The sequence below is a fragment of the Dipodomys spectabilis genome, unplaced genomic scaffold (assembly GCF_019054845.1).
Source record: "Dipodomys spectabilis isolate Male_0828 unplaced genomic scaffold, ASM1905484v1 ptg000090l, whole genome shotgun sequence".
Lineage (NCBI taxonomy): Eukaryota > Metazoa > Chordata > Mammalia > Rodentia > Heteromyidae > Dipodomys > Dipodomys spectabilis.
Genome location: NW_024870767.1, coordinates 391,446 through 401,052, shown reverse-complemented (window position 1 = coordinate 401,052; position 9,607 = coordinate 391,446).

Here is a 9,607-nt window from a genome sequence, read left to right as displayed (position 1 = left end):
CTTGGGTGCTGTCCCCGTGCTCTTCAGCTCAAGGTGAGCACTCTACCACTTGAGCCACAGCGCCACTTCCCATTTTTTAGTGATTTATTGGATATAAGAGTCTCACAGACTTTCCTGCCTGGGCTGGCTTTGAACCGTGATCCTCAGATCTCAGCCTCCTGAGTAGCTAGGATTACAGGCGTAAGCCACCAGTGCCCGGCTTGACCTCTAACACATTTTTAAATTAATATTAATACCTAGTTAGAGGCTGGGAAGGTGGCTTCCCCATCTCCTCCACAAGTTATACTGACATCAAATATAGTGAAAGCAGGGGTTATACTGTGGGGGAGGGACATACAAAGCAACAAAGAGATAATCTTATAAATGTGTTAGAAACACATGCATGAAAGAAAAAAACATTAAAATACACATCTAAGGGTTCATTTTCCTGACATCACATTATCTGACCTTTTCCGCTTGACTCATACATATACTAGATATTACAAATAAGGGAAACCATGGGACCTACGTTTTTTTGGGCCTGGCTTACTTCACTTAATATAATTGTTTCCAAGTTTTTCCATTTCCTAACAAATGGGGCAATGTCATTCTTTCTGATGGAGGCATAGAATTCCATTGTGTATATATACCACATTTTCTTGATCCATTCATCTACTGAGGGGCATCTGGGTTGGTTCCATATCTTAGCTATGGTAAATAATGCTGCAATAAACATAGTTGTGCTGGTAGCTTTAGTGTGGTCTTGTTTGTAAACATTTGGGTAAATGCCCAAAAGTGGGATTGCTGGGTCATAGGGGAGTTCTATGTGAAGTCTCTTGAGGAACCTCCATACTGCTTTCCAAAGTGGTTGAACAAGTTTACATTCCCACCAACAATGAAGTAAGGTTCCTTTCTGTCCACATCCCCTCCAGCATCTGTTGTTGTTAGAGTTCTTGATTTTTGCCGTTCTAACTGGAGTGAGGTGATATCTCAATGTTGTTTTGATTTGCATTTCTTTTATGGCTAGGGATGTTGAACATTTCTTCATGTGTCTATTGGCCATCCTTCTTTCTTCTTCAGAGAAGCTTCTCTTTAAGTCTTTCGCCCACTTACTTATTGGGCAGTTGTTTCTTTGAGGGTTTGTTGTTGGGTGGTTTAATTTTTTGAGTTCCAAGTATATTTTAGATATGAGACCCTTGTCCGTTGTATGGCTAGTAAAGATCTTCTCCCAATCTGTGGGCTTTCTATTGATCTTGCTAGCTATGTCATTTGCCCTGCAGAAGCTCTGCAACCTTATACAATCCCATTTGTCCAACCTTTCTTTGATTTGTTGTGTTTCCGGGTCTCTATTCAGAAAATTTCGGCCTGAGCCAAGGAGACCCAGGGTTTCTCCTATTCCATCCTGTAATGTTTTCAGAGTGTCTGCTTTGAGTTCAAGGTCTTTGATCCATTTGGAGTTGATTCTGGTGCAGGGTGATATATAAGGATCTAGCTTAAGTTTTCTACATGTAGTTAACCAATTTTGCCAGCACCATTTACTGAAGAGGTTGTCTTTCTTCCATTCTATTGTTTTAGCTCCCTTATCGAAGATTAGATGGCTATAGGTCTGTAGGTTCATTTCTGGGTTTTCAATTCTATTCCATTGGTCCTGAGGTCTGTTCTTATGCCAATACCAAGCTGTTTTGATTACTATGGCTTTATAGTAGAGTTTGAAGTTTGGTATTGATATTCCTCCAGCAGTGCTCTTTCCATTCAGGAGCGTTTTTGCTATTTGGGGTCTTTTATTGTTCCATATGAAATTTTGGATTGCCTGAGAAGCTAGGTTATTAACCTGAGCTACCAGCATTTGGCTGGCACTGTATTTTTAAGAAGGAAAATCCTTTTTCATCAGACAGGTGCTGGTAGGTCACATTTGTAATCCTAGCTATTTAGAAGGCTGAGCTCTGAGGATTGTGGTTCAAAGCCAGCCCAGGCAGAAAAGTTTGTGAGACTGTTATCTCCAATAAACTACTGAGAAAAGGCTAAGTAGTGCTATGGCTTAAGTGGTAGAGTGCTATCCTTAAGCAAAAGAAGCTCAAGGACATAGCTCAGGCACTGAGTTCAAGCCCCAGGACTGGTGCACATGCGCGCACACACACATACATATCCTTTTTATCTCTAGGTGAATTTTAAACAAGGCTTTATAAACTTATTATGTTTTTCCAGATAGGCTCAGATTCAAATCTGAAAGTAGGTCAATCTGATTAGTGAGTAATAAAATACATGTTATTTCATTAAATTAAGGGAAGCAAAGTGATACTGCAGATACCCTAGACATATGCTTTGGTAGAAACAGTCACAAGTTGGATTTGTTAGCATCCTGTTAATGTTTTCTTCCTACTTAATAGCTGTCTCCCCTGGTTTTCAGCCACTGGTATTTAAAAATAATTAATGGGCCAGGCACCACTGGCTAACATCTGTAATCTTAGCTAATCAGGAGGCTGAGATCTGAGGGTCTATGTTGGAAACTAGCCTGGGCAGAAAAGTCCATCTCCAATTAGCCAACAAAAAGCCAGACATAGAGCAGTGCCTTGAGTGAAAAGCTAAGGGACAGCACCCAGGCCCTGAGTTCAAGCTGTAGTACCAGTGCAAAAATAAAAATAATTAATGGTAGTAATATCTATTTTATACTTAAGATGTGCCAGTTACCTTGTAGAGAGAACATATACAACACAGAATGTCAAAGCAGACAAACCTAGTAAATTGGTTTGTCTTTTCTATTGGTACTAGAAATATTTTAAGTAGTTAATATGATAATATTAATAGATTACTGTATACCTCTACTCTTTAGTTTTGCAGTAGTAGGGTTTGAAATCAAGACCTCAGGCTTGCTAGGCAGCTCTCTCAACACTGAGCCATGCCTCCAGCCTAACTATCACTCTTTTGAAAATAACTTATTTTCTTTTGTTGTGCTGGTACTACAGCTTGAACTGAAGACCTGGGATGGTACTCTATCATGTCAGCCACAGCTCCACTTTTGGCTTTGATCTCAGCCTCCTGAATAGATAGTATTAATGTTTAAACCATCAGCACCCACTAAGAGTTGTTTTTACTGCTGTCTTAGCTGCGTGCCAGTGGCTCACGCCTGTAATCCTAGTTATTTAGAAGGCTAAGATCTGAGGATCTCGGTTCAAAGCCAGCCCAGGCAGGATTGTCAGTGGAACTCTTATCTCCAGTTAACCACCAGAAAACCAGAATTGGCGCTGTGGCTTTGACTTGAGGGACAACATCCAAAACCAGAGTTCAAACCCCATTATGGACAAAAAAAATTTTTTTCTTAATCCCAAGGAAATACATTTCGACTCTCAAACTTGTTTTTCTCTTTTTCCTTTTTTTTTCCACTCCTTTTGTCTTTTATTTTCTTATTTTTTGCTTTTCTTAGGTTTTGTCAATTCAGAGAACTATGTCTAGTAACTGTGTAGTACCTACTTTAAAAATATTTCTGGTACAGCCGGGCGCCAGTGGCTCATGCCTGTAATCCTAGCTACTCAGAAGGCTGAGTTCTGAGGATTGCAGTTCAAAGCCAGCCCAGGAAGGAAAGTCCATGAGACTCTTATCGCCAATAAACCACTAGAAAACCGGAAGTGGCACTGTAGCTCAAGCAGTAAAGCGCCCTCCTTGAGCTGAAGATCTGAGGACTAGTGCCCAACCCCAGAGTTCAAGCTCCATGACTGACTATATATATATCTATAGATATATAGATATTGTACAAATGGGAAATTTTATTAAATACATTAGGTTTGTCTGCTTTGAGCAATATGTATTGAATGTCCTCTTGCCATAGTGACTGGCAAGTACTTTTAAGTGTACACTGTGATTATCATCTACTATTATTAAATATCCATCGGATGAAAACCATAGGAGTCAAGCAAATCACACCTGCTACTGTACATGTTGGGATCAAACTTACAAAAAAATATGTTCATCATTACATAGATGGAGAACAATAATTTATATTTGAGAATTTTAAAACATACTAAGTGCTATTAAAACTTTAACCTATATACTACCTTGTATGAAATAATTTTGTTTTTTGTTTTTTTTTTTGTCGGTCATGGGGCCTGAACTCTGGGCCTGAGCAGCTCTTCAGCTGCTTCAGCTCTTCAGCTTAAGCCTAGCACCCTACTACTTGAGCCAAAGTGCCACTTCCAGCTTTTTCTGCTTTTGTGGTGCTGAGGAATCAAACCCAGGGCCTTATGCATGCAAAGCAAACACTCTACCACTGAGCCACCTTCCCAGCCCCTGTATGAAATAATTTTGTAGAGATGTATTTCTATATTCTATACAGTTAAGGATATTTTTTTATAGTCTGTTGGTAGTTTTAAGTAAAAGTCCTTTGGAAGTTTGCTGTTGCACTGCCTTTTCATGCATTCTCTAACATGTTTACTGAATTTCTACCCTCTGACACTTTTTGGGGGGGTTGGTCGTGGCGTGGGGCTTGAACTCTGGGCCTGGGCACTGCCCCTCAGTTTTTCATATCAAGGTGAGCACTCTACCGCTTGAGCCACAGCACCACTTCTGGTTTTCTAATGGTTAATTGGAGATAAGAGTCTCATGGACTTTCCTGCCCGGGTTGGCTTTGAACCTCAATCCTCATAGTTCAACCTCCTAAATAGCTAGGATTACAGGCGTGAGCCACCAGCGCCTGGCTTCCTCTTACAGTTTGTACCCTGCTGGATGCTAAAAACATAGCAAAGAACTAAGGATCCCTGCCTTTAGGGAGTTATGTTTCAATGGCACAGGCAGCCATAAGTAAGACAGGTAATTTTAATAGAATGCTAAATGTTAAGAGAAAAAAGTAGGGTAGCAAGAAAAACAGAATATGAAGTTGGCAAACAGGATGCCAAAAAGTTGAAGTGACCTCAAACCTGAAGACATTTAATAATGATTTCTAAGGAGACATGAGTAGTATAAAGATCCTGAGACTGTGTATTTTTAATATCAACATGAATTGCTAGAAATTTTTTTCTTTTACCAAGTAAGACCTAATAATGTAATGCAGCAAAATAAACGCTTTTAACTCCAAGTTACTGGATTTGGTTTAGATCCCTTTCCATTAAAAAGCTGTATCCCTAATAAGTACTTTCACTTTGGCCTGTCTGATATCAATGCATGCATATTATAAGCTTAGTATTATAAAGAGATAAGCTACAATAGTTAACAGCTATCAAGTCAAATGTAATGGTGGCAGTGGGGATGAGAAAGTTGCCCTGGTGAGCAGCAGAACACTTTATGTCCCTTAACCGTAAATGGAGTCCTCATGGCACTTTAAAAAGACAATTGCCTAAAGTATGATTCAAGTAATTTCCCCCTTAAATTTTTCCTTATGTGTTTGTTAACACTTTGAATTTCTTTAAAGGAGATGTAAGCATTTGGTTTTTCAAGATGTTTGCAAATAAAAAGTTTATACTAGAATTTGTGATCCACTTCACCATGGGTTTTAGGGACAGTGCATTGAAAGTAAGTTTTCCAGTGGCTGCATATTTGAAAATTAGTGTAAAACTAATTTGTATTAATCTTGGAATAATGAAAAAGGAGCGGGTCCAAATATACTGTACCAAGCTGATTTGTCAACTGGCTTTATGCAAAGTAATAAAAATATCAACAAGATTCCCGACCCAAATGGCACTTTACTGGGAATATTAGAATGGCTAAAAAACAAGATGCTAAAGATAAAATGAATCTGAAGTTCATAAAAGCCAAAAATTTACCTTATAATAGATGTGTTACAAGACTGTTCAGGGCATACCTGGTCATACTAAGAGATCTATTGAAACTATTTACTAAAAACAAGATTTAAAAATAAACTCTGGGCTGGGTGCTGGGGGCTCACACCTATGATCCTAGCTACTCAGGAGGCTGAGATCTGAGGACTGAGGTTCAAAGCCAGCCCAGGCAGGAAAGTACATGAAATTCTTACCTCCAATTAACCCCCAGAAACGCGGAAGTGGCAGTATGGCTCAAAGTGATATAACCCTGGTCTTGAGCAAAAAAGTCAGGGATGCTGTTCAAACAAAAACAAAACCCTCTGACCAGGAACTATGTGTCTCAAGCCTGTAATCCTCCTCAGGAGGCTGAGATATTAGGATCATGGTTCAAAGCCAGCCTGGGCTGAAAAGTTCCTGTGAGACATCTCCAGGTAGCCACCAAAAAACCAAAGTGGTGCCCATGGCTCTAAGTGGTAGAATGCTATCCTTGAGCAAAAGTGCTCAGGGACAGTGCCTAGACGCTGAGTTCAAGCCCCATGACTGACAAAAAAATTTTTTTTAAATTCTGGGCTGCCAACAAATGCTGTATTGCTGGTGGGACTGTATACTAATACAACCACTTTGGAGAACAGTATGAAGGTACCTCAGAAAGCTAAATATAGACCTCCCCTAGAACCCAGCCATAGCACTCCTAGGCATCTACCCTGAACAACAGGAACCAGTACACAGAGAGACATGCACCTCCATGTTTATTGCAGCACTGTTCACAATGGCCAAGATTTGGAAACAACCCAAATGCCCCACTACTGATGAGTAAGCCAAGAACAGAGACAAATGGCACATAGTCTCCCCGATATGTGGATGCTAAAGCCAAAATACAAGGAGATATGACTAACAGGACTAAAAAAACAAAGGACAGCCACCCATTTTGTCATGTCATTGCTAAATGACTCCATGTTCTTGACCATATATATGGTAGATATATGCATGCAATGGAGGGAAGCCAGGAGGAGGAACAGAATAAGTGGGAACAGCCTACACTAAGCAAAAGGAAAGAAATGTAAACATCACCTGATGTGGAAAAAATAACTTGCATTGTCAAAGCTCATAGAATTCATAAACTGTGTAGACCATGACAATGACTATTTGCCTTGTGAAGGTTAAAATGTGTTTGTGACTTTAAGTATCACTATTCCACGATACTGTGAAATATGTGAAATTTATGTAATCACCAAATCTCAATAAAAAAAAGAAGGGATGGGTTAGCAGAGATGGGTGACAATGTTATCAGACACTTTGTACTCATATACTGTTTTGTAAAATGGGAACTTCTTTGTACAACTGCTTAAAGATAATAAAAAAAGAAAAAAGAAAAGAATTCTGGGCCGAGTGCCAGTGGTTCACACTTATAATCCTAGCTACTCTGGAAGGTGAGATCTGAGGATCGAGGTTCAAAGTCAGCCTGGGCAGCAAAGTCCATAAGATCCTTATCTCCAGTTAACCACCAGAAAACTACAAGTGGCACGGTAGCTCAAGGTGGCTAGCTTTGAGTGTAAAGCTCAGGGACAGTGCCCAAGCTCTGAGTTCAAGCCCAAGACAGACCTCTGACTAGACAGGAACTGATGTCTCAAGCTGTGAAACCTAGAGAAGGGGGTGCAGGGCATCCAATATACATAGGCTGGATGTTCTGGAGAGGAGGGAGATAGAGAAGGAGACAGGCTGTAAGAGGCCGCAAGAGACACGCCTGCTGGAGGGGAGCAGTACCTGGCTTCTCAGACTGAGGAGAGCCCCAGCTGGCAGAGAGGCCTGAGGGAAGCCCAAGCCAGCAGAAAGGCCTGTGAAGAGCATAGAGGCCCTTGAAGAGATCTGTGGAGAGGCCTATGGAGAAGCGGAAAGGGCTGAGGAGAGCAGAGAGGCCTGTGGGAAGGGGAAAAAAGGGGGAAAAAATTGCCCCTTGGAGGTTGCAGCTGCTCCTAGTTCTGAGGTAACCCAGGACAGGACCATTGCAGACCAACTTATTTAAACTCCTTTGCCACCTTTAACTGTGCCTCTATGGATATTCTTGCTCACAGGTCATTACAAAGCCTGAAGTCCTACTCAGGAGGCTCAGATCTGAAGGTTGTGATTTGAATCAAGCCCAGGTTAATCACCAATTAACTTAAAAACTGGAAGTGGAACTGTGGCTCCAAATGGTAGAGTGCTAGTCTTGAACAACAAAGTTCAGAGACAGTGCCCAGGCCCTGAGTTCAAGTCCCACACTGACTAAAATTAAAATAAAAACTCAGGATATATTTTATGCTACCATAGAGGGATTCCAGGTTACAGTAAATGAGAAAAGTGAAGTAGAAAATGTACGTGTGCAGGGTAAATATACATCTATGAGTATTCTTCACAAAACAAAACTTGAAACTGATAGCCTCCAAGCAAGTTCCCAAAATACTGTATATCCATTCCTGTCACTGAGACTCTTCAGAGACTTTATGAGGTTACAATTATTTTCATAATTATACTAAGACTTACAGAACTTTCATTTTGTTTATCCTGACTCTACAGTGGAGTTTTTCATTGTTGCATGTATAATGGGATTATGCACAAAAGCAGTACTATTTAATCCAACTGTCTTTCAAGCCAGGCATTAAAAATTGCTGATATAAAGCCGGGAGCTGATGTCTCACACCTGTAATCCTAGCTACTTGGAGGCTGAGATCTGAGGATTGTGTTTCAAAGCCAGCCTGGGCAGGAAAATCAGTGAGACTCTTGTCTCCAACTAACCACCAGAAAAGTGAAATGGCGCTATGGCTTAAGTGGTAGAGCACTCACCTTGAGCTGAAGACCTGAGGGACAGTGCCCAGGCCCAGAGTTCAAACCCAATGACCTAAAAAAAAGAGCCGGGCACCAGTGGCTCACACCTGTAATCCTAGCTACTCAGGAGGCTGAGGTCTGAGGATCGAGGTTCAAAGCCAGCCCCAGCAGGACAGTCTGTGAAACTCTTACCTCCAATAACCGGAAGTGGTGCTGTGGCTCAAGGGTAGAGCGCTAGCCTTGAGCTGAAGAGCTAAGGGACAGCACTCAGGCCCAGTTGAAGACCTACAACAGACCAAAAAAAAAAAAAGCTGGTATTAGCCAGAGCGGGTGGCAGCTCAGGCCTGTAAATCTGAGGCTGAGATATTAGGGTCATAATTAGAAGCCAGCCTAGGCAGAAAAATCTGTGACACTCTTATTTCTAATAAACTACCAAAAAAAAGCCAAAAGTAGAGCTGTGGCTCAAGTGGCAGAGCCCTAGGCTTGAGCAAAAGCTCAGGGACATTACTCATGCCCTTGGTTCAAGGCGCACACACACACACACACACACTGCTGTTCTTGTCACTTTTTTGAGTTTAAATTTTTTTTTCCAATGTTGATAAATGTATTTTTTTTTAAATCTTTGATATTGCATGTGTCAGCATATTTTACAAAACAAGTTTTTTGTAGACCTCAGTACTTTTATTTTTTCTTTTGGGTAATAGGGTTTAAATTCAGGGCTTCATGTCTATTTGGCTTGTGGTCTACTAATTGACCACATCTCCAGCCTTGCTTTTTGCTGGTTATTTTAGAGATGGAACTTCCTGGATTTTTCTGTCATAGCTGATCCTTTTGATCTCATTTTCCCGAGTACTTAGGATTAGAGCTGTGCGCCAACCCCACTAGGCAACTTCAGTAATGTTAATAGCGGAAAGGAGTCCTGTGACGAGAGGAGTTTGTGAATTATTCTTCGGTCATTGGTCCTAATAGCCTATACATTAGAATTGCCTGGCGAGTTTAATGACTACAGGTTTCACCTCTCCTTACCGTTTAATGTTTAACACCAACCTACAGCATCAACTTAAAACTCTAACACCACC